The 23476-nt window shown below is 38.2% G+C and overlaps 1 protein-coding gene across 20 annotated transcripts in view; it reads left to right on the forward strand.

Annotated features, from left to right (window-relative positions):
* Positions 1 to 23476, forward strand: part of THRB (thyroid hormone receptor beta) — a 439676-nt gene that overhangs the window by 254837 nt on the left and 161363 nt on the right. The window lies entirely within an intron of this gene.

The raw sequence follows: 23476 nt of genomic DNA on the forward strand, positions 1-23476 counted from the left end.
TTGAAGAATCTCATTATATATTCTGGATACTAAACCTTTATCTGATCTGTGCTTTCCAAATATTGTTTCCCATTGCCTAGGCTGCCTTCTTACTTTCCTGACAAAGTTCTTTGAGGCACGAAAGTGTTTAATTTTGAGGAGATCCCATTTATCTATTCCTTTTGTCATTGCTGGTGCTTTGGGTGTAAGAGCTAAGAAACTACCTCCTATTACAAGATTTATAAGATATTTTCTTCTAACAGTTTTATGGTCTTAACTCTAATGTTAGGTCTTTGATCAGAATTGAGTTCATTTTTATATCAGGTGTGAGATATGGATTCTCTTTCATTCTTTTGCATATGGATATCTAGTTCTGCAAACATCATTTATTGAAGAGGCTGCTCTGTCCTGGGTAGGTTAGCTTGACTGCTTTATCAAAGATCAGTTGTCCATAGATGAGAGTGTTCTGAACACTCAACTGAATTCCATTGGCCAGTACCATGTTGTTTTGACCACTGTAGCGTCATAATATGCTCTAAAGTCAAGTAGTGTGAGACTCCTCCTTCATTTTTATTCCTAAAATAATTCTGTCTATTCAGGGCACACTGCCCTTCCAAATAAATTTGGTCATTGGCTTTTCTATTTCTGAAAAGTAAGTTTTTGGAATTTTAATTTGGTACTGCATTGAATCTATAAATCAATTCAGGTAGAATTGATACCTTAACTATATTTAGTCTTCCAATCCATGAACATGTTATACCATTCCATTTATTTAGGTCTTCCATGATTTCATATTAGCAATTCCTTATAGTTTTCTGTGTATAGATCTTTTGTATCCTATTTATTCCTAAATATTTTATTCTTTTCATTGCTATTGGAAATGGAATTTTTTTCTTGGTTTCCTCCTCAGATTGCTCGTCATTAGTGTATAGAAACACTACTGATTATGGGGTATTGATCTTGTACCCTGCCACTTTTCTGTACTCATTTATTAGCTCTAGTAGCTTTGCTGTAGATTTTTTGGGATTTTTGACATATAGATTCATGTCATCTACAGACAATTAGAGTTTTACTTCTTCTTCCAATTTGGGTGCCTTTTTTTTTCTTGGCTAATTGTTCTAGCTAGAGTTTCCAGTGCAGTGTTGTATAACAATGGTGACAGTGGACATCCTTGTCTTGCTCCTGATCTTAGAACAAAGGTTTCAGTCTTTCCCCATTGAGGATGAAGGCAGCTGTGGGTTTTTCATGTATTCATTTTATCATGTAGAGGAATTTCCCTTCTATTCTTATCCCTAAAGTGTTTTCATCAAGAAAGGATGCTGAATTTTGTCAAATGCCTTTTCTGCATCAATTGAGAGGATCATGTGGTTTTTCTGCTTTGACTTCTTGATATGGTATAATAATTGATTTTCTTGTTTTGCATCAGCCTTGCATACCTGTAATAAATCCCACTTGCACGTGGTGTATAATTCCTTTAGTGTGCTGCAGGATTCAGTTTGCAAGTATTTTGTTGTAGATTTTAGCATCTATATTCATTAAAAAAATTGCTGTGTAATTTTCTTTTCTTGTAGTATGTTTGTCTGGCTTTGTTATTAGGGTGATGTTGGCTTCATAGAGTGAGTTAGGTAGCTTTCCCTCTTCAATTTTTTTGAAGAGTTTGAGCAGGATTGGTACTAATTCTTTCTTGACTGCTTGGTAGAATTCACATGTGAAGCCATCTGATCCTGAATTTTTTTTTGGGGGGGGGGGCTTCTTAATAACTGATTCAATCTCTTTACTTGTGATTGGTTTATTGATGTTGTCTATTTCTTCTTGAGTCAATGTCTGTTGTTCACGCCTTTCTACAAAGTTGTCCATTCCATCTATATTGTCTATTTTATTAGCATTTATTTGCTCATAGTATCCTCTCATTACCTTCTTTATTTCTGCAGAGTAAGTGGTTATGTCCCTTGTTCCATTTCTGATTTTATTTATTTGTATCCTTTCTCTTTTTTTTTGTCAGCCTAGCTTAGGGTCCATTGATTTTATGGATTTTCTCAAAGAACCTACTTCTGTTTAATTGATTTTCTCAATTGTTTTAACATTCTCAATTTCATTTTTTTCTACTCTGATTTTCATAACTTCTTTCCTTTTGTTTGCTTTGGGATTAGTTGCTGTTCTTTCTCTAGTTCTTCCAAGCAAACAATTAATTAATTCCTCGATTTTTGCTCTTTCTTCTTTTTTGTGTGTGTGTGCTGTATGGCAGGGTCACAGTTAATTCTTTGTCCATGTGAGTATCCCTTTATTGCAGCACCATTTGTTCAAATTTTGTTTGGGTGGGTTTTTGTTTGTTTATTTACTTGTCTGTTTTTTGAGGAAGTGCATAGGCCAGGAATTGAAGCCAGGTCTCCCAGATGGCAGGCAAGAATTCTACCACTGAACTACCATCGCACACCCTCTTCTTTTTTAACATACGCATTTAAGGCAATAAATGTTCCACTCAGCACTGCCTTTGCTGCATCCCATAAATTTTGATATGTGATGTTTTCATTTTCATTTACCTTGAGATATTTACTGATTTCTCTTGTAATTTATTCCTTGACCCACTGGTTAAGAGTGTGTTGTTTAGCTTCCATATATTTGTGAATTTTCTGGCCCTCTGCCTGTTATTGATTTCCAACCTTAGTCCATTATGATCTCAGAAAGTGTTTTGTATAATTTCAGTCTTCTTAAATTTATTGAGACTTGCTTGGTGACCCAGTATCTGGTCTCTCCTTGAGAATGATCCATGAGCACTTGAGAAAAATGTGTATCCTGCTGTGGTGGGGTGTAATGTTTTGTAAATATCTGTTAAGTCTAGTTCATTTACATATTATTCAAAAATCTCTGTTTCCTTATTGAGCCTTGTCTAGATCTTCTATCCATTGACGAGAATGGGGAATTGAATTCTCCAATTACTATAGTAGAGGTGTCTACTTCTCCCTTCAGTGCTGTCAGTATTTGCCTCATATATTTTGCAGCCCTCTGGCTTCGTGCATAAATATTTATGATTGTTACATCTTCTTGTAGAATTGTTCCTTACATGGTGTCCTTCTTTGTCTCTTTTAATTGTTTTACATTTGAAGTCTAATTTATCGGATAGTAGTATAGCTACCCTGCTCTTTTCTGGTTGTTGTTTGAATGAAATATCTTTTCCAAACTTTTACTATCAACCTATTGTTGTTTTGGGGTCTGGAGTATGTTTCCTGTAGACAGCATATAGATGGGTTCTGTTTTTAAATCCATTCTGCCAATCTGTGTCTTTTGTTGGGGAGTTTAATCCATTAATATTTAATGTTGTTACTGTTAAGGTAATACTTTCTTGTGCCATTTTATCTTTTGCAGTTTACATATCATATTTAATTTTCTTTTCTCTTTTTACCTTTACTGATAGTTTTCATTTCTATATTCTTCTCCAGACCTCTCTCTCCTGCCTTTTCCTATCTGCCTGTAGTGCTCCCTTTAATATTTCTTGTAGATCCAGTCTCTTAGTCACAAATTCTCTCAGTGATTGCTCATCTAAAAATATACCACTGCCTTCTCCCCTCCATGGTTTCTGCTGAGAAATCCACACACAGTCTTTTCGAACATCCCTTATATGTGATAGATTGCTTTTCTCTTGCTGCTTTCAAAATTCTCTCTTTAGAGTCTTTGACATTTGACAATCTGATTAGTAAGTGTCTTATAGTATGTCTATTTGGATCTATTCTGTTTGGGGTACACTATACTTCTTGCATCTGTAATGTTATGTCTTTCATGAGAGATGGAAAATTTTTAGTGATTATTTCCACTGTTATTTTTCTCTTCTTCTTGAACACCACTTTCTGTTGTCATTCAGTTCCCTGACACCCTGCTCATATTTTCCTGTTCTTTTCCCCATATTTTCTTTTGTGTGATAGATTTCAGATGTCCAATCCTCTAGTTCACTAATCCTTTGTTCTGCCTCTTCAAATCTATTGTTGTAGGTTTTCATTGTTTTTTTAAAATCTTTTCTGTTGTGCCTTTCATTCCCATAAGTTCTGCAATTTGTTTTTCAAACTTTCAATTTCTTCTTTATGTTTGCCCAATGTCTTCTTTATATCTTTACTCAACTCATTGATTTGATTTTTGATGAGATTTTTTTTTGCATGTCTGTTCAAACATCCTGAATTGGTTGTTTCAATTCCTGTATCTCACTTGAAGTGTTGGTTTATTCCTTTGACTGGGCCTTATCTTCAGTTTTCCCAGTATGACTCATTTTTTACTGGCATCTAGGCTTTTGATTTCCTTAATTAGTTTATTCTTTAGGTTGTTTTCACTCTTTTACCTAGGGTTTTCTTGCTGATGACTTTGTTCTCTCTCTGTTCTTTGACATTTGGTTCAACTTATACTAGACCTCTAGCATAGGTTCTGTCCAACAGATCAGAATTTTTCGGTTTCTTGTCCTGCCTGTATGGAGCCTTTTTTGAGGAGGAGGAGGTGGAGGGTCCTCTCAGATATTCAAGACCCCAATTACATTTTCCCAGACACACAGGGCCCAAGTCTTAGGAGAGAGTAGCAAGCATCAGTTTTCCCTGAAGGTGAGACCCAGCAGGTTGTCAGACTTTCCTATGAAGCCTCTAGACGGTGTGCTTTTTCTGTCCTGCCCAGCTTATGGCGCTTGTCTGCCCACAGCTTCCCAACCACTTAAAGTGATGTGGTGTCTTTAATTTCAGCAGACTCTCCCTGTCAGGAACATGTGTGAGACAGAGGTGAGGCAGTAAGTGGGCTTTGATTGCTTCTGTTTTCCAGTCCCTGGGGCCTGAATACCTTGAAGGAGTGATTCCACTTGAACTGGACCCCACCCTCCCTTTTCTTGGTGAAGATACACCCTTTAGGGAATTAACCCCTTTTCCACCTAACTAGTTACTTTGTCTCTCAGACATGTTTTAGTTTTGCCCTTGCCTGGGGCAGTGCTGGAACCCGAGAGTGCTCCCTGTTCTATCTCATGAGCTCTTTAACAAGTAAAAATAAATGCAAAAAGGCTTTTCAGAGCCAGAGCCCTGTTCCTCAGGTGTGCCAATCAAGTATTCATGGTTCTATGTATCTCCAGGCTCTATTGCTCCCTTTTCTTGGTTTCGAACCCTTTTCCAATATTTTGTGCTGTCCAACTCAAAGAGCCTCTGGATTGTTTATGTTTTAGTTTTTTCCATCAGCCCCACCCCCTCTCTGCTGGGACAAACACTCCTAGTTCCTTTAGTGCATATTCCAGGTTTATCTGTACTGGGGGCTTGATTTCAGTAAGTCAGAATTTCTTAATTAGTTCTGAAACTAGAACTTGTTTGCACTAATCCCTTGTTACTTGTAAAGTCTGTTTCCTTTCCCCTTGGAGAATCAGTCTGCCATGCCCATGGGGGAGGGGCACCAGCCTCCTCGCCTCGAGGGACTTACAGTTCTGTATGGGATTTCTGCCATTGCAACTTGCCCAGACTGGTGTGCACTATGTGTTAGGTCACTAATGTTCCATTAGCACTTGTGCTGTACCATTCCTGGCTATTTACTAGCTGCTCTGGAGGACTAAGTAAATCCACAGCTCACTATGCCACCATCTTGCACCACCTCCATGGCTACTGGTCTAGTCTGCTAGTTACCAGAATGCAATATACCAGAAATGGAATGGCTTTTAAAAGGGGGAATTTAATAAGTTGCTAGTTTACAGTTCCAAGGCCTAGAAAATGTCCCAATTGAAACTAGTCTATAGAAATGTCCAATCAAAGGCATCCATCCAGGGAAAGATACCTTGGTTCAAGAAGGCCGATGAAGTTCAGGGTTTCTCTCTCAAGTGAGAAGGCACATGGTGAACACAGTCAGGGCTTCTCTCTCAGCTAGAAGGGTATGTGGTGAACACGGCGTCATCTGCTAGCTTTCTCTCCTGGCTTCTGGTTTCATGAAGCTCCCCAGGAGGTGTTTTCCTTCTTCATCTCCGAAGGTCACTGGCTCATGGACTCTCTGCTTTGTGGTGATGCTCTCTCTGAATCTCCCATTCTCCAAAATGTTTCCTCTTTTATAGGACTCTAATAAACCAATCAGACCCACCCAAATGGGTGGAGACATGTCATCACCTAATCCATCTTAACAACCATTCTTGACTAAATCACATCATCCAGGGAGATGATCTGATTACAGTTTCAAACATACAGTATTGAATAGGGATTATTCTACCTTTATGAAATGGGATTTTGATTAAAACATGGCTTTTCTAGGGGGCATGCACCCCTTTAAACCAGCGCAGCTACTATTTTTTTAAAAAGGGAAATTATAAGTGTAGGAGAGGATGTAGAGAAATAGATATATTCATTCATTATTAGTGGGAATGTAGAATTGTACAGCCACCCTGGAAGACAGCTTGGCAGTTAGGTGTTTAATATAGAATCACCGTATGACCTGGCAATCACACTTCTAGATCTTTACCCAGAAGATTTGAAAACAGGGACTCAAATAGATATTTGCACACAGATGTTTATAGTGGCATTATTCACAATTTTCAAAATGTGGAAACAACCCAAGTATCAATCAACTAATGAGTGGATAAGCAGAATGCAGTATATATAAATAATGGAATATAATTCAGCCCTAAAAAAGAATCATATTCTGATCCATGCAACAACATGGATGAACCTTGAAGACATCATGTTGAGTGAAATAATTCAGACACAAAAGACAAATGTTGCATGATCTCACTGATCTGAAATAATTGGGATAAGCAACCTCGTAGAGTTAGAATCCTGAATATAGACTACCAAGGTGTGGGGTGGGGTCTGTAGAGTATATGGGTTTAAGGCTTAAAATGTAGAGTTACTATTTGAGAATAAGGGAAAGTTTTCGTAACGGATAATGGTAATGATAGTACAGTGTTGTGAACGTGTAACAGCACTGAAATATATATTTGAATGTGGTTAAAAGAGGAAATATTAGGTTGTGTATATGTTACTACTAGAATAATTTTTTTTAAATTCCATGAAACTGCGCAACACAGTGAACCCAAGTTAAAGCACAGACTGTAGTTAATAGTGCAAATATAAAAATATGTCTTCAGGGCAGGCCACAGTGGCTCAGCAGGTAAGAGTACTTGCCTGCCATGCCCGAGGACCTGGGTTCGATTCCCGGTGCCTGCCCATGTTAAAAAATATATATATATATATATATATGTTTTCATCAGTTGTAATTAATGTACCACACCAATGCAAGGTTAGTTATAAATATGTGGTATAGTGGAACCCTGTATTTTTTATGTGATTTTTCTGTAATCCCACAATTTCTCTGATTAAAAGAAAGAAGTATAGGGGAACAATTTAGGATTGTCAGTCTTTCTATTTTATCAAATAATGATATTTAGAAACTGAACAAAACCAAAACTTATTATTTACTATCATCCCAGAAAAGAAGGAATATTTTAATATTCCAAAAAGCACAAAAGACAATATCATAATAAAAGACAGGCCTTTCCAAAAATATATGGTTGACAACCTTACAAAAATTCCTGCATACAGGTCTGCAGTCCCTTGTGCAAATCCCTTACCAGATGTGTTACCTAATTCAGATTTGGGGGGTTTTGCTTGTTTGTTTCGGTGGGGAGGGGGAGCATAGAATGCAAGGATTCTAGAAAGGTCGTGTAGTGTGGTTCATATACATACCCCAGTGACATCTGGGGTAATACCTGTATCAAATACATTAATATCCCTGCAGTGAAACATGAATATTCACACTAAGAGGAATCAATAAAGACTATAAAACAATATAACCGCTATGAAATCAGGCATGTTTTCCCACTAAAGAAGATATGAAAAAATCTTACAGTTTTCAGAACTTTTGGGATTTTGGAATACACATAAGGAATTGTACACTTATATATGATGTCATTTACAGAAATTAAGAATCCTTCCTTCATAGAGTTTACATTCTAGCAGGTGACAATTTGGAAGTCAATGAAATTCAAGTAGAATAATTAATATATATCATCATCATAGATTTGTGGTTATAATTGGAGAATAAGAAGAAATTATATTATCAGAGGCCAAATACACATTCCATGCATCAAGTCTGAGAATTATCTTATGTCAGATCTCAAAACTGTGTCCTTTGGTGATGAGGTGCTGGCTGCCCTCATAGCCCTTTTTCTTCTCATTTGGCTCTGAGGGTTCCCTATTCTGTTCACTTAGAATAGTGCCTGGCACATAATAGGTGCTCAGTATTTGTTCAAGAAATGAAAAACTTAGAATTAGCATCCTCCAGCAAACACTACAATTATTGTTGACAGCTCATGGAGATGAAGAGTTGAGTTGCTATTATGTGTGTATATCTATACCTTAATTCAGAGCAATCTGTTAAAATCTATTTGAAAAAAATAACACATGTATAAGTGAGTGCTTCACCCTAGTTCATGAGCTGTCAACAGAATTCACTTAAATTTTTTAAAATTAAATTTTAAGGGACGTTTCAGATGATGTCATATATTGTATCATCTGAAACTCTGAGTCAACACAAACAAGTATTTGGTACTAATGGCATATTTTTTAAACAGAATATTTAATTTTATTTACTACTTTGGATCCAGATGGTTTAAAAATAGGTAAGAGGTCAATGAACTTTTAATAGGAAAAGAGACCATGAGCACAGTAAAATAATTCCATAGACGAATATTTGCAGTCTAAAAATAAAAGTATTGCTCAGAGACCACAGAACAATTCAGTCTGTATGATCACAATAAAATATGATTATGGCTAGGCAAAAAGTGATGGTAGGAAGAAATTAATTTGGTCGTGGCCTAATACTATTCCAGAAAATAGTTAGTTTGGTTCTGTTCCCTTGACTTATATGGATATGGTTTTGACAAAAGTGTGATTAAATGAGAAAAATTCTTTTCCAGGGAAAAAATCATCCCTGACTAAGGGTAAGGCAATACCATTACCTTGAAGTGTAGGCAACATGTGAATACATCTAATTTATTGGAAGTCTTTTTCAGAACTATGCAAAATCCTATAGGCACCTACCAACCATGGTATATTTTGAATGGTCCAAGATACTGTCCATACAAAAACTGTAGAGCTCAATTACTAATAAGTAGCCATTACTTTCTAAATATAATGACCACCTGACCATCATTATCATTAGATCTGCCATTCAGTGAGTGCTTACCGTGTACTAGGCACTATCCAAGGTATTTGATAAATACTTTACAAGTTTATGAAATTGGTGTCACTATCCCCATTCCCACTTGACAATCAGAATTCAGAAAGTTCAAATAACTTTTGCCATGTTAAGTGGCAAAGTGGGACTTTCAATCATGGTCTCTCTGGCCCACATACTGTCCACTCCACCCTTCCTCTAGCTATATTAGTCGCATGAAACTCTTCAAAGGTATGGAGCTCTCTGGTGTAAAGGTAGCTCCCACCCTACAACGTTCAATTCCAATTATTATCTATAATGCATTTTTTTCTGTTGAGTGTTTTCATCTTTTGCCACTGCTCATGGCAATAAATTTAACAAATGGAAACCCTAAAGTCAAGAGCAATTCATCTTGGCTAATAATCTTTTCAATTTTCCATTATTTTCTTACCAGGTCTTGAAAGTGTGAGCTCTGAAATAGATTTGTGAGTTTTTTAATTGTCCAATTGTTTTCTAGTATTACTTTGTATTTTAATGAGACTTTGAGTTATCGTTTTACCAGGTACCAGCAGACAAAAATTACATAATTTCTGTAATACAAACACTTCCTATAAACAAAGACTCTCCATATGAACAAATCAAAGATGGGAACTCTTACCATAGAAGTCATGTAATTAAAATTGTAAATCATCAGTTCATTCCCTTAACAAATGTGTTGAGTATCCCTGATGTGTGTTGGGCATTGGTATAGGTTCTGTGACATGTAGACAATTCTATTTAATAAGAAGGTCCTGAGTCTTTGAAATGAAAAGGGCTTTTAGAAGTCTGATGTTTGAAACAAGACCATAAAGGCTAGAGAGTGTCCTTCGTCACAAGATACGTACAATGTAGAATATTGCCGTACTTCCCCAAATGAGGACTTGACACTCCAAGTGGTCTGGAAGATGATTAAGTTGTGCTCTGAAGGCCATAGGCAGAAGAGAACTTGGTATTTGACGTGGATGCACCCCTTATAATTCACTTTCAGTCCGATCACATCCAGGAGAAAGCCACAGTGTCTTGCTAATCACCCTCCAAAACTCTAGTCCCTTACCATCTCTTTGCAATAGGGATCCGGTCTGGAGGTACTAGACAACTGTATCTTGCCACAAATGTAATAACTTCATAGTAGTTTCTATATTAATGACAAAAAGTAATAATATAAAGTTGACTTTTTAAGGAATATAAGTTTATTAAAAATGTGAGTTAATTTGGAGGGAAATATCAAATGCAGGTGGAGCTCAGATGTGGCCAAAGTGATGAAGGCTGTACTTTGAATGAGTAAAGTTTGGAAATGCTCTGTTTAAGAATGAAGTTGAAAGGCCAGTGTTCTAGCCTCTGTTTTCCACCACCGAGCCCTCTGAACTCAAGCAAGTTGTTCACCCTCTAAAGGTCTCAGTCCCCTATAGTAGAAAGTTTGAGGGTTGAACTAGATAAACTGTAAGAGCTTCCAAATTCCATGAATGTGGCCAACTGTGAGGGTTATCTAGGGCTGGTCCTCATCTCAGAGCTATTTAGCAGATCTGCATTGCAAACTAGAAATTTATTTCCCAGGACAGCGCTGTGTTTCAATGGCATACTTTGGTTTTGTTTAAAACAATAGTTAAACCAGTTAGTTCCTATCGTAGAACACCTCGGTAACATAGAGAATAAAATAATACACGGCTTTTTAAGGAAAAATGACTAACACCTTTGCTTCAAGTTTTCGTAACATGAGATTGCCTGAGGCGTGTTTTCTGGCATTTTGTGTCGCATGGTGCCTTTAAGTGCAAGTGAGCTCCCTTGAGCGCTCAGAGATGGAAGATAAACAGTACCAGAGCCCTGTGCTCCAACTGTATTTTGGACTTCCCTGTTTCTTTTCATAACAGTTTGAAAAGTTATCTTTTACAATGCTATCTGTTCAATGCTAACGTTAGCTAAGAAAATGCCAGCGGGATTTTTTTTTTTTTTGTCATGCCTTTCTCTACATCCTAACTCAGCCAACGTCCCCACTTACATTAATTCACATTTTCTCTGTTGACCTTGAGAGTTCGCCAATGACCAGTGGAATTCCCTGGCTTCTTCAGAGGTTATGTAGACTGTGCAAAGAGCTGAAACTCCTGGAGCCCCCAGTGACAAAGCACACTCCCCTCCCCCCCACCCTACCCCCACCCCCGTGGTTCTACTCTCCCGTCTATTTTCTCTCTCCTGCTGATTTGACTCAGGTCCTGTGGTCTCCTCCTTTGTATCTGCTCCTCTACCATTTGCATTTTGTTTGTGCTCCTGATTTATCTCTCTGAATCATCTTTCCTTTTGCCTGTGCCCTTTTATTTCTATGCTGAGCTGAGCTCTCAAGCCTGACTCTTCTAGTCCTCTCTAGTAACTGAAACGCTAGACTCTCTCCTGTTTGAGCACTGGCCTAGCATCAACACATCTTCTTGGGTGGCTCCTGGGAGCAAATATTCATTCTGGCAGTGAGAGGGACATCTAACAAGCAGATTACAGCCCAGCAAAAATATTGGTCTTAAATATACCTTTTGCCGTTTTGCTCAAGGACTTATCTCTACAGCCTTTGACCTGTGCATGGCAAAGTGACATGGGGCCTGACTTTGTAATTTACACTTTGTTCCAGAAGGTTATGTTGGGTCTGGTGCAGGTTGAGTGGTGACATTGGCAGCCACTAGGAGAAGGAAAGGAAAAGCGATAAGGCTCTACTAGACAAAGATGTCAGAATGAGTTTCCTTCCTTCTCCAGAGGAGACCGTCCCCCAAACTAGCCGTGGAGTGTGTTCTTCCCTACATTTCATTACGAGTAGATTGTGCAATGGCTTGTCAAAATTTATCCAGAACTACAATCTAAAATGGCTAATATCTAATGTCCTAGTGAATTGGGAAAGAAATTCACACAGTTGCTGATCCCATCCTCATCATAGTATAACAAAGTGCCTGACTTTCTTGGGCCTATTTTTTACATCATTTGCACTGCCACTGAGAAGCCACAATCAATACACAGTAAAGCCTCAGTGACCTAGAATTAAAATAGCTAGGACTCTCATATGATCATTTCCCCTCTTGAATTTTTGTGAAAAAGAAGCAAATGACAGAAACTTGAGAACTGCAATTCAGCCCACTATTCTGTACCATCTATATTTATTCACTGAGAAGGGAACTTGAAAATACGGTGATAATGGTTAAGCATATTTATTATTCTGATATTCACATTTTTGAGACCCTGAATCACATCAGAAAGATTCAGTTTATTGTATTAAATACGAGAATTGAGCCTTTTCAACTCTCTGCCTTTATACCTTTATCTGGATCTCCTCTGGAGTGCTTATCTGTTTCTACCGTATTGAATGGCTATTTGTGTACAGTCCTATTTATCCTAAGGAACTTCAGTCTGGAGAGAAGAATTGATGGGGATCACTTTTGTAGCCCTCAAAGCCCTAAATGAGGTGAGGGTTTCAGCAGTGAGTTGAAACTTACTATATATTCACTCTATTGCTTTGCTGATACATGAGAAAGTCAGGTAGGAGAAGAGAGGAAGGGAAGGGAGAAACAGATGGGCAGGCAGGCACTTTAAGTGTGTAGGTAAGAAGGTAGAAGGTGGGAGGTAAGGAAATAAAGGGAAAATATTGTACACCAGTGGTTCTCCAAGTGAGGTTCCTGGGCAAGCAGCATCTGCATCACCTGGGAACTTATCAGAAATGCACAGGGAAAAAAGAGCAATTTCTGATTTGCTTGGTATTTTCATAAGTCACAGGCTTATAGGTTCGAGTACTAAATATCCTGTGTTTTTTTGTTTGTTTGTTTGTTTTGTTTAATGATGACTTCATTTAATTAAAAAAAATAAAATAGGAAGGATACCTGAATTCCAGGACTGAACATCCCTTGAGTGCATAAAATACTTTCAGTGCCTCAAATAAGTAAAGCATCCAATAACATTTTTATTCTGAGGAAACTGATGCTTAAGTTATTATCCGCACATGCCAGGGGAGGGCTGTGTTTTGGTTGTGTTTCTCTAACAGAAGAACTTCTTAAACCAGAGTGTTCAGGTGAAAGGGGCCCTTTGCTAGCACCGTTGACTCATACCAGTGAACCTTGTCAGGGTGGCTAGATAGGAAAACATTAGTTTAAAAGTCACAAAGCTTAATACAGAATCTTCAATGTTTCTGTGCAAGGTTGGATTTTATAATTAAAGAACATTAGTGAAGGAAAGGAGTTTAGTTATAAATTAACAAAACTTTTCCATTTTACAAAGATAGGTAAAGGGCAAAGAAACTTGCCCCAGAGCCCCTGGGTCATTAGAGGCAGAGGTGAGACTGGAATTTGCATCTGTGGGTTCCCAGGCCAGCGTACTTTCCAGGCTCTGTCTGGTTTGAATCTCCCTGACCTGTTGAATTGACCCATCATTAGCTGCTGCTTTAGAGTAAGTTCCTTTCAGACCCTTGTGAGAATTGAGCGGATGCTAGCAATGCTTCTATTAAGCCCAGCTGGATGAGTTGGGAAGTATCTAATTTCTCACTAGTCTGAGTAATGGCATCATAGACAGGTGCTCATAATGTTAGCACCCAAAACTGCCGGCTCACTTGACTAAATAGCAGCTTGGATCCCTTTACATTCTTGTTATTTCGATAATTAGATGGGATTTCCAGCTCATCTCTGACCTGACGCTTGTATTTCATTTTTAAAGTGAGACAGGGAGTGAGCAATCCATTGTACTTCTGCAAAACAGACTATACCTGTTGCACATTAAAACGTGTTTAAAGTTTTATAAAACTGTACCCCAACCAGTAATAAACCTGGTAAAGTTTCTAGCACATGCCTTGCATGGCCTGTTTGCTTTTCAAAGATGTGAAGCAAGAAAAAAATATTAAAAAGAAAGATGCAATTCCCCCTTTAGCGATGCAGTTATTATCATTATTTTTTAACCATTTGCCATAGAACCATCTGTTACCGTCTATGTTTCCAAAATATAAAACTCTGATCTGCATGGTCTCAATTTTTTTTTAAGTTTCTTTTCCATTTCCCAATCTGAGTAAATACCATCCATTTGTAGGAAGTTAAATGGCTTCGTTAATTGTTTGATGCTTTAACTACATTAGATGTTGCAAATAAGGATGAACAAAAACTATCCTACCAGAAATCATAAATGTAATATTAAAAATAAAAAAATTGACACAATGTCTTATGGATAAAATGGCATCGCTGTCAAATGTGAATAAACTAGAGATAGTACACAGAAGCTGATGTGTTACCCTTAATCAGAAACAATGTAAATATCCATCTTGAACCTGTGGGAACTTCTGCTCCTGTCAAGCATTGTTGACCCTTTCCTGGAGAGAGCATTATCAAATCGATAAAACTTTATTCCCTTCCCCCACCTGTATGACGTGTTTCTGTTACTTTAATTCAAATCAACAACATTGTTGAGTGACGAGGCAGTCAGTAGTTCATACTCGTGGAGAAATGACCGAGGCATACATGGGCCATGAGCATTGCTTGGATGTTGTTATACTTACGTGTCCTTGTGTGGCACTAGGTCATTACACATACTAGATGATGCCTGAGGCCATGGGCCTTGCCTGCCTGGATGGTGGTCAGTGCCACCAGGGCCCCTGCTCACCGCTGGAGTTTAAATAATAATGCCAGTGATCAAGGTATATAAGAAATCACTCTAATGTCATTTTTATAAAATGCAGTAATATATATTGTTTAATAGTTTATATAACAGAACGTAACATGCTATTAAAAGTCAAATGTAACAGAAAAAAATTAGAAGAACTAGGCATAATATCACCCAAGTTCTCCCACCCAGAAACAGCCAGCATTAACGCTTGAAGGGCATTCTTTCTATTTCTGTTTCTCCATGCAAATGTACAAAATAGGAGGAAAGAAGGATAGAGGAAGTATTGATAAGTAGAATAATTTTATAAAGTTGGGGTTACATTATCAATGCTCCTTAAAGTTAATGTTAAATTTAATTTTACTTGAATTTATCAGAAGAAACACTGAAGGGAGAAATTGCTGCATTTCCATGAAATGTTTCTTCACTCAAGGAATCTCTGGTCTCAAAGGATTCCTGCAAAATTACAAGAATATTTTTTTTAATTTTTGAGATCATTCCTTTTTATTTCCTGTTTCAACTTCCAACAATATTAATTAACTGTGCAAGAGCTCCTATTTTCTAAGGTGTTTTACATGACTTTCCCCTAGGCTACCTCTTCACCTCCCCCGGAATACTCCTTTCCAAGTCAAAAGTTATTAGAGATTCCCTGGACTCAGCCCACTCACCTTCATTCCTTTGTATTATCCCGGAGGAGGAGAGGTTAGAGTCACACTTCTGCAGTCCAAATACTCCTACTTTCTTTGGCCACCACTTTTTTGTTTTGTTTAATATTTTTATCGAGAAATCTTTACACACATACATTCTCTGCATGGTGCCCAATCAGTGCCTCACAATGTCATCACATACTTGTGTATTGTCACCGTGATCATTTTTTTAGAGCATTTGCATCACTCCAGAAAAAGAAATAAAAAGAAAAAACTCACATGTACCATACCCCCTACCCCTCCATCTCATTGACCACTAGTATTTCTATCTACCCAATTTATTTTACCCTTTGTCCCCTACTATTTATTTATTAATCCATATTTTTTTACTCATCTGTCCATACCCTGGAATTTAAGGAGTATCAGACACAAGGTTTTCACAATCACACAGTCACATTGTAAGTGTTGTATCTTTATACAATCATCTTCAAGAAGCTATGCTAGTGGAACATAGCTCAACAGTTTTAGGTACTTCCCTCCAGCCACTCCAAAACACCATAAACTAAAAAGGGATATCTATATAATGCATAAAAATAACCTCCAGGATAACCTGTAGACTCTGAAACCTTTCAGCCATTGAAACTTTATTTTTTTCTCATATCTTTCTTTCCCCTTTAGTCAAGAAGGCTTTATCAGTCTCTTGATGCCAGGTCCTGGCTCGTCCCAGGATTTCTATCCATGTTGCCAGGGGGCTTTACAATCCTGGGAATCATGCCCCACATAGAGGGGTGGGCGGTGAGTTCACCTGCCAAGTTGGCTTAGAGAGATAGACCACATTTGAGCAACAAAAGAGGTTCTCTGGTGGTTTCTCTTAGGCCTAATTTTAAGTAGGCTTAGACTGGCCTTTGCAGAAATAAGTTTCATAGGGGCAAATCCCTAGACTGAAGGCTTGGCCTATTGATTTGGATGTCCCCACTGCTTGCAAGAGTATCAGAAATACTCCAAATGGGAAAGTTAAATATTTCCTACTTTCTCCTCAGTCCCTCAAAGGGACTTTGCAAATACTTCTTTATTCACTGCCCAAATGACTCTGGGATATGACCTGGACAAACCAACAAAATCTCACACCCTATTCAAGATTCCATGTACTCATGGTGTTCAACTAAACTGATCATACAAATTAAATTAAGAAGTTCACTACCCAAAATATAAATTTTGCACCCAATAAACATCTCTCCCTTTGGTCTCACACAGATGTTGAAGTTTTAAAATATGGATAATATCATTCTTTACCCTGTATTCTTATATACCTTAGTCCTATTCAGATCAGCTTCACTCATATCTCTACTTGATGTCTGATCACTTTTTCAACTTTTTAAATAGTTCCTGTATGGGGTACTGCTGATTTTCATAGCTTCAAAGCTCTAACTCTGAGTCTCAGGTGTCACATAAGTACCTGAAGTTTCTGGGAAAGACCATGTTATATACAAACAGTTCAGTCTCTCAGAATTTAGAATTAACAGTTACAACTTCTGAATATGTGTGGCTGCTGTTAAGAGCTTACAATCTAGGATAGGCCTCAACCTGATCACCCATGTTCTCGAATTCAGTTCACCTAGTTTTTATATTATAGGTAGTTCATATGAGTGAGGCATGATAATATTTGTCTTCTTGTTTCTGACATTTCATTCAACATACACTTCTTAAGATTAGTTCACCTAGTTGCATGCCTCACAACTTCATTTCTTCTTGCAGCTGCTCAGTAGTCCATTGCATATAAACACTGCAGTTCCCCCTTCTGTTCCTCAGTCGTTGTACCCTTAGACCACCTCCATCCATTGTGGGTCACAATTACTGCCACCATAGACACCAGTGTGCCAATGTCCATTCCTGTCCCCACACTCAGTTGCTCCAAGTATATACTGAGCAATGGGGTTTCAGGAACATATGGCAACCCCACCCCTAGCCTCCTGTGGCCACCACTTTTTAAAATGAAGATGTGGGATTATACTCTTCTCTTTGTTTTATGGCTGCTGGCAGCATTTTGTTGTTTTGCTTTATTTTAATATATGTTTTTGTTTGTGCCGTTACATATTAAAGGAGGGAGATTCCATAATCTAAATTCACTCAATTATTTTTTCTCCCCATCATCTCAAAAACCACATTGGTTTCTATACAAAAAATAGTACTGAACCGATTTTGAAAGTTTAAGTGAAGATGAAAACTTACATGCCAAGTATTTGAAGTATATTTCATTATTGATTTTATGATTACAAAATGTGTTCTTTGAAGAAAATTTAATATAGAAAAACTATTATGGAGAAAACAGAAATAATCATTTTCATATTATTTTGGTGTGTTTTCTTTCAGTATTTTGCTTATCTGTATATAGCTTTTTTTTAAATTGGGTTCAAAATTCATAAATAGCTTTTATTTTATTGCTCATCTTTCTTCTAAAATACCTTAGGAATATTTAATATGGCCTTAAATATTCTTTAAAAAGAGGATTTATATCATTTGGAGGCCATCATATTATATTCACATAATCCCCTATTGTTGGACATTTAAGTTCGTTATAACTTTTATTAACATTAATGGTAGGGTGAACACATCACATGAATCTTAGTAAAACTGTTTATGATAGAGGCATTTCTAAGATAAGTATTCTTTGCTTTAGCAAAATAATTTTAGGGGCATTATTATAAACCTTAATTATTATACAATACTATGAAAATAGATGAGGCATCCTGTACCAGATTAAATCTTAGAACACAACATCTTGAATCAATTTAGGTATATGACTCTTAGTGCATCTTTCTCGTAAATTTGATATCTGAAATCATATGATGTCTGAAAGGCATAGAGACAGCTCCTGAATTGTTTACCTTATTTCCAAGCAGTACCATTTTTGCACTTGATCGGTGCCCTTTGGCTTTTCCCACGTAGTTCAGAGTAGCGTAGTAGTTCAGAGCTCCAACTCTGGGGTCAGAAAGACTTGAGATTCTCGTCTCCACTGTGTCACTTACATGATGTACTTCTCCTCCACACTCCTCATTCTTCGCTCCCCTCTTCACTGTGTTCCAGCCACACTGGCCTCGCTTCTTTCCCTTGAGTAGGTGACGATCACGTACACTTTGGCACCTGCTGTTTCTCCAGATGTAACACACTTCCTGCAGGCTACTCGGGGCTGACCCTTTCTCATCCAAAAGTCAGCTCTCTGCTCCCCTAATGTTCCCATTAACTATCCCCTTCAAGTCATTCTCTTCTGCATTACCCTGTTTTATTTTCTTTACAGTACTTAATATTCAAAAGTGTCTTAATAATGACTTTTATTGATGTATTATTGCACCCATAGATCCCTTCTCCCCCTCCTACTGCTCGGGTGGCCTTCTGCTGGGAAGGGTACTGCCCTCTTGTGGACTCTTTGGATATTGCGCCTAACGGCTCAAAGCCTGGTTAAATTTTTGCAAAACAGGCTTGTTGTTTGGGGATGTTCTCCACGTGTCTCATACTTGAGACTTGCTGATTTTTGTAGCGGGCTAACTAGAGTTTTTAATCTACCTGACATAGGAATGACTTAAAATGTGAAATGGATTTGGGTAATAATGATGGATACTGCTTAGTGAGTATTTTCTCATTGTTAGCCATTGTGCTAAGGGATTTTCGTATATTATCTCATTACACTCAGGCATTGACAACTTGGAAAACAAGGTGATAATCTGCGACTTTTAAAGAAAGCTTTCCTAAACCTCATGATAAAGCTGATCCTCTATGCCTAAGCTTTTTCTGCAATTTTACATACACACAGGCAAACAACTCTGAAATGATGGAATGATGTAGTTATTTTTTCCTGACTCAACTCTGACCCTAATTGTGATGTGATATTTAGAAGTTTATTTATCTTCTCTGGGCCTTAGTTTCCTAAAGTATAAAGTGATACTGAGAGCCCTTCAGATGTGAAATACTTTCCATATAAGGGTCTTTCCATATAAAACCCGGGCATCAATAAATATGCCCAGCCAATCCCAAGAGGGTAAAAAAATGTTGTGTCTTCATTCTTCCCCCAAAGTAAAGAGCTAACATCACTTTGGATAATGACATAGGACTCATGCATTCATTACAAGGTAGTATTAATGGTCAGTGGTCAGCCCCTCTGGTCTTTTTTTTTTTTTTTTTTAACTTTTTTGTTATATAATGAAACATATATACAAAGCAAAGAAAGATAAAAGCAGTAGTTTTAAAAGCACTCTTCAACAAGTAGTTGAACAAATCTAGAGTTTGTCATGGACGACCATACAATTCTCTCAGATTTTTCCTTCTAGCTGCTCCAGAATATAAGAGGCTAGAGGCATAAATATTTTTTTATTACCACAATTGATTTTTTTCTTTTTTGTGAAAAACACCATATATAACAAAAAACAATAAATTTCAAAACACAGCACTGCAATTAGTTGTAGAACATACTTCAGAGTTTGGCATGGGTTATAATTCCACTATTTTAGGTTTTCCCTTCTAGCTGCTCCAAGATACTGGAGACCAAAAGAGCTATCAATTTAATAATTCAGCATCATATTCATTTGGTAAATCCTATCTTCTCTGTGTAACTTCACCATCACCTTTGATCTTTCTATCTCTCTCTTTATAGGTGTTTGGGCTAGGGCAATTCGAAGTTTTTCATATTGGAAGGGTCTGTCAGTAATATGTGGTAGGGAGATGGAACTAGCTGATGTTCTGGAGAGGCTGGGCCCTCTGGGTTTTGGGATTTATCTGGTCCAGGGATCCATCTGGAGATCATAGGTTCCTGGAAAGTTACTCTAGCCCATGGAACCCTTGTGGAATCTTATATATTGCCCTAGACGTTCGTTAGGATTGGCTGGAATGGTCCTGGTTGGGGTTTGGCAAGTTATGATAGGTTGCAATGTCTAACTGAAGCTTGCATAAGAGCAGCCTCCAGAGTAGCCTCTCGACTCTATTTGAACTCTCTCTACCACTGATATTTTATCAGTTACACTTTTTTCCCCCTTTTTTGGTCAGAATGGAATTGTTTGATCCCACGGTGCCAGGGCCAGACTCATCCCTGGGAGTCACCTTCCATATCGCCAGGGAGACTTTCACCCCTGGACATCATGTCACACTTAGGGAGTGGGGCAATGATTTCACTTACAGAGTTGGGCTTAGAGAGACTGAGGCCACATCTGAGCAACCAAAGAGGTCCTCCAGAAGTAATTCTTTGGCATACCTGTAGGTAGATTAAGCTTCTCTGCTATCTACATAAGCTTCACAAGAGTAAGCCTCAAGATGAAGCAGCCCCTCTTGTTTTTTAAGATTATTACTTCTTTTAGGCTTCTAGAGGTAATCCTAATCGATGAGTGATAGAGTCTTTCTGAATGAAATTAATGATATATTAATATAATTATCCATGTCTGTGTTTAGTGTTACAAACATCTATTCCATACACATTTACTGAGCACCTGCTATCTCCCAGACCCTGGTGTCAGCATAGAGGAAATATCAGCAATACAGCAACTGTAACTACAAATGTCATGAAGTTTAGTGTCTAGTGGGTCATGAAGTCATTCCATTATCATCTTTATAAATACTTGGGGAGTAAAATTCCAAAATCCAAATGCTAGGCACTTGAGTATGTATGTCGGTGGCCCCATAATACAGTTTTTAAAGCATGGGCTTTGGGGTAGGACAGATTCCCCTTCAATCTCTTGAGCAAGCTGCCTTACCTCTCTGTGCATCTGTCTCCTCATTTGATGAACAGATATAATGCTCCCTAATTTGCAGTTGTTTTGTAAGGATTAAGTAAGAAAATGTGTAAAAAGAGTCTGGTGTATACACTGAACACACGGCAGCTGTTGGGTGAAAAGAACAGGAAAGGAGAGTAATGAAAAATTGGAAGCACTCCAGCAGACAAGATGGAGTAGGCAGAATGCCAAAATGGCCTGGTTTGTTAATATCGTTGAATACAAATAGCTGGGAGTCTAAAAGCTGAAGAGTAGTATTCTCTTCTATTATTTTAGAAACTAAAAATGGAATATTTTGCACCTATATGTCATTCTAATATTCATTGCTTTTCAATTCTAGGCCCAGATATTGTAGAAAGCATATTCATGGTCAGCCAACCATCTAAATTGACTTAAAGAAGATTTGCAAGAACAAAATACCACAAGTAAATTTAAGTATCTGTTATGTGCCCAGCACCTTTGTAAGTCAAGAGGTAGAACAGTGAAAAGAATAGGAAACATTTCCTGTCTTCATTGTGTATTCATCCTAGTGGGGGAAGTTGACATAAATAATATGAAAAAGTAAATCATCGAGTATGTTAAACAATGAAATACTTACGGAGAGAAAGTAGGAAAGAGTGATTGAGGGTGGGATAACGTCATTTGAAATAGGTGATTAGGTCAAATCTCATTGAAAAGGTAACATTTGAGCAAAGACTTGAAGGTGGCAGTAAGATTTTTACAATACCTGGGGCAGGAGCTTTGCAGAGAGGGCCCACTCATGGTCAAAGCCCCTCACAGCAGAGAGAGCCTGGTGTGTTTGAAGAAGAGCAAGGAGGTCAGTGAGACTGAGTGAGGTGAGTGAGGAAGAGCAGCAGGAGATGGAGTCACAAGTGGCGGAGAACTTTGGTTTTTACCCTGAGCAAGATAGGAAACCAGTGCTGAGTTCGGTGCAGAAGTGTGAAATGAACTGACACAGAATTTGACTAGACAAGTCATGTGATGTGATGTAAATTTTAAAAGGTTCACCTCTGGCTGATGCATTCAGGATAAAATGTTGGGGAGCAGGGATGAAAACAGGAAGAACGGGCTATTGCAATAATCCAGGTGAGAGACGGTAGCAGTCAGGATGGAGGTAGGAGGAATGTTTTAATTCTGAATCATTTACAATTGTCACTTATAGTGATTGTGAGGATGAAGGGGTAGAACAAATTGGTTTTTGAGGGGTATGGGGAAGGTCTATAATCTAGTTTGGGATGTGCCAAGTTTAAATTACCCTTTAGAGTAGGCAGTTAGGTATACAAATCTAGAGTTCAAGGAGAGGTCTGGGCTGCAGATATAAATTTGGGAAGTGTCAGCAAATGAATGGTATTAAATGCCATGAGACTGAATGAGGTCACCTAAGGAATGAGTACAAACAGAGAATAGAAGACATCCAAAGAGTGAGCCACCCACCACGTTCCAGTGGGTGGATGAGACAGAATCAGAAAAGACTGAGAAGTTGTCAGGGAGTTGGAAGAAAAATCAGGAAAGTGTCTTGTCCTGGAGGCCAAATGAGGAAGGTGTTCTTAGAAGGAAGTAGTGACTGGTAAGCCACATCCAAATGCTGCTGACAGATCAAATAAAATGGAACCCAAGAATTGATCATGGGATTTAGCAATGTGGGTATCATGGGTTCCCCTAGGGAGGACAAGTTCCTGGGAGTGGTGGGGCGAGACTTACTGAAGAAGTTTTAAGATGAAAGGGAGAGAGAAATTGCAGTCAGGGAGTAAGGACAACTCTTTTGCTGTGAAGAGGATCAGATAGATGGAGTGGGACTTGAACAATAGAAGGGAGAGATTTTTTCTAAGATCCAAGACATGATTATTATTTGATGGGACTGACTGAATAAAGAGGAGACAAGTGATGAGACAAGAGGGAGGGGGAAGAATTACTGGGGTGATGTTCCTGAGTGGGAGGGTTTGGGATCTAATATGCAAGTAGAGAGGTTGGCCTTAGATAATACCCTAGCCAGAGCACCTATAGCAGTGATTCTAAAAATGTGGTCCCCAATCCAGCAGCTTTAGCAGAATCCGCATCACCAGGAACCCAGAAATACGAATTCTGGGGCCTCAGCCCAGACGTACTGAATTAGAAATTCTGAGAGTAGGACTCAGCAATCTGTTTTTAATAAGCCCTCCAGGTGCTTCTGAGGCACAGTAAAGCTGGAGAAGCCCTGGTTGCGAGTAACAGAGTACATATCCATGCACACTGGTGGGGAAGTAATGCCGTGGTGAAAGTGAGGGGGATTCTCTTCTCCCTGCTTCTGTTTTCTCAGCAAATTAGGAAGGGAGG

This window comes from Tamandua tetradactyla, chromosome 15, assembly GCF_023851605.1.
Source record: "Tamandua tetradactyla isolate mTamTet1 chromosome 15, mTamTet1.pri, whole genome shotgun sequence".
NCBI classification, from domain to species: Eukaryota; Metazoa; Chordata; class Mammalia; order Pilosa; family Myrmecophagidae; genus Tamandua; species Tamandua tetradactyla.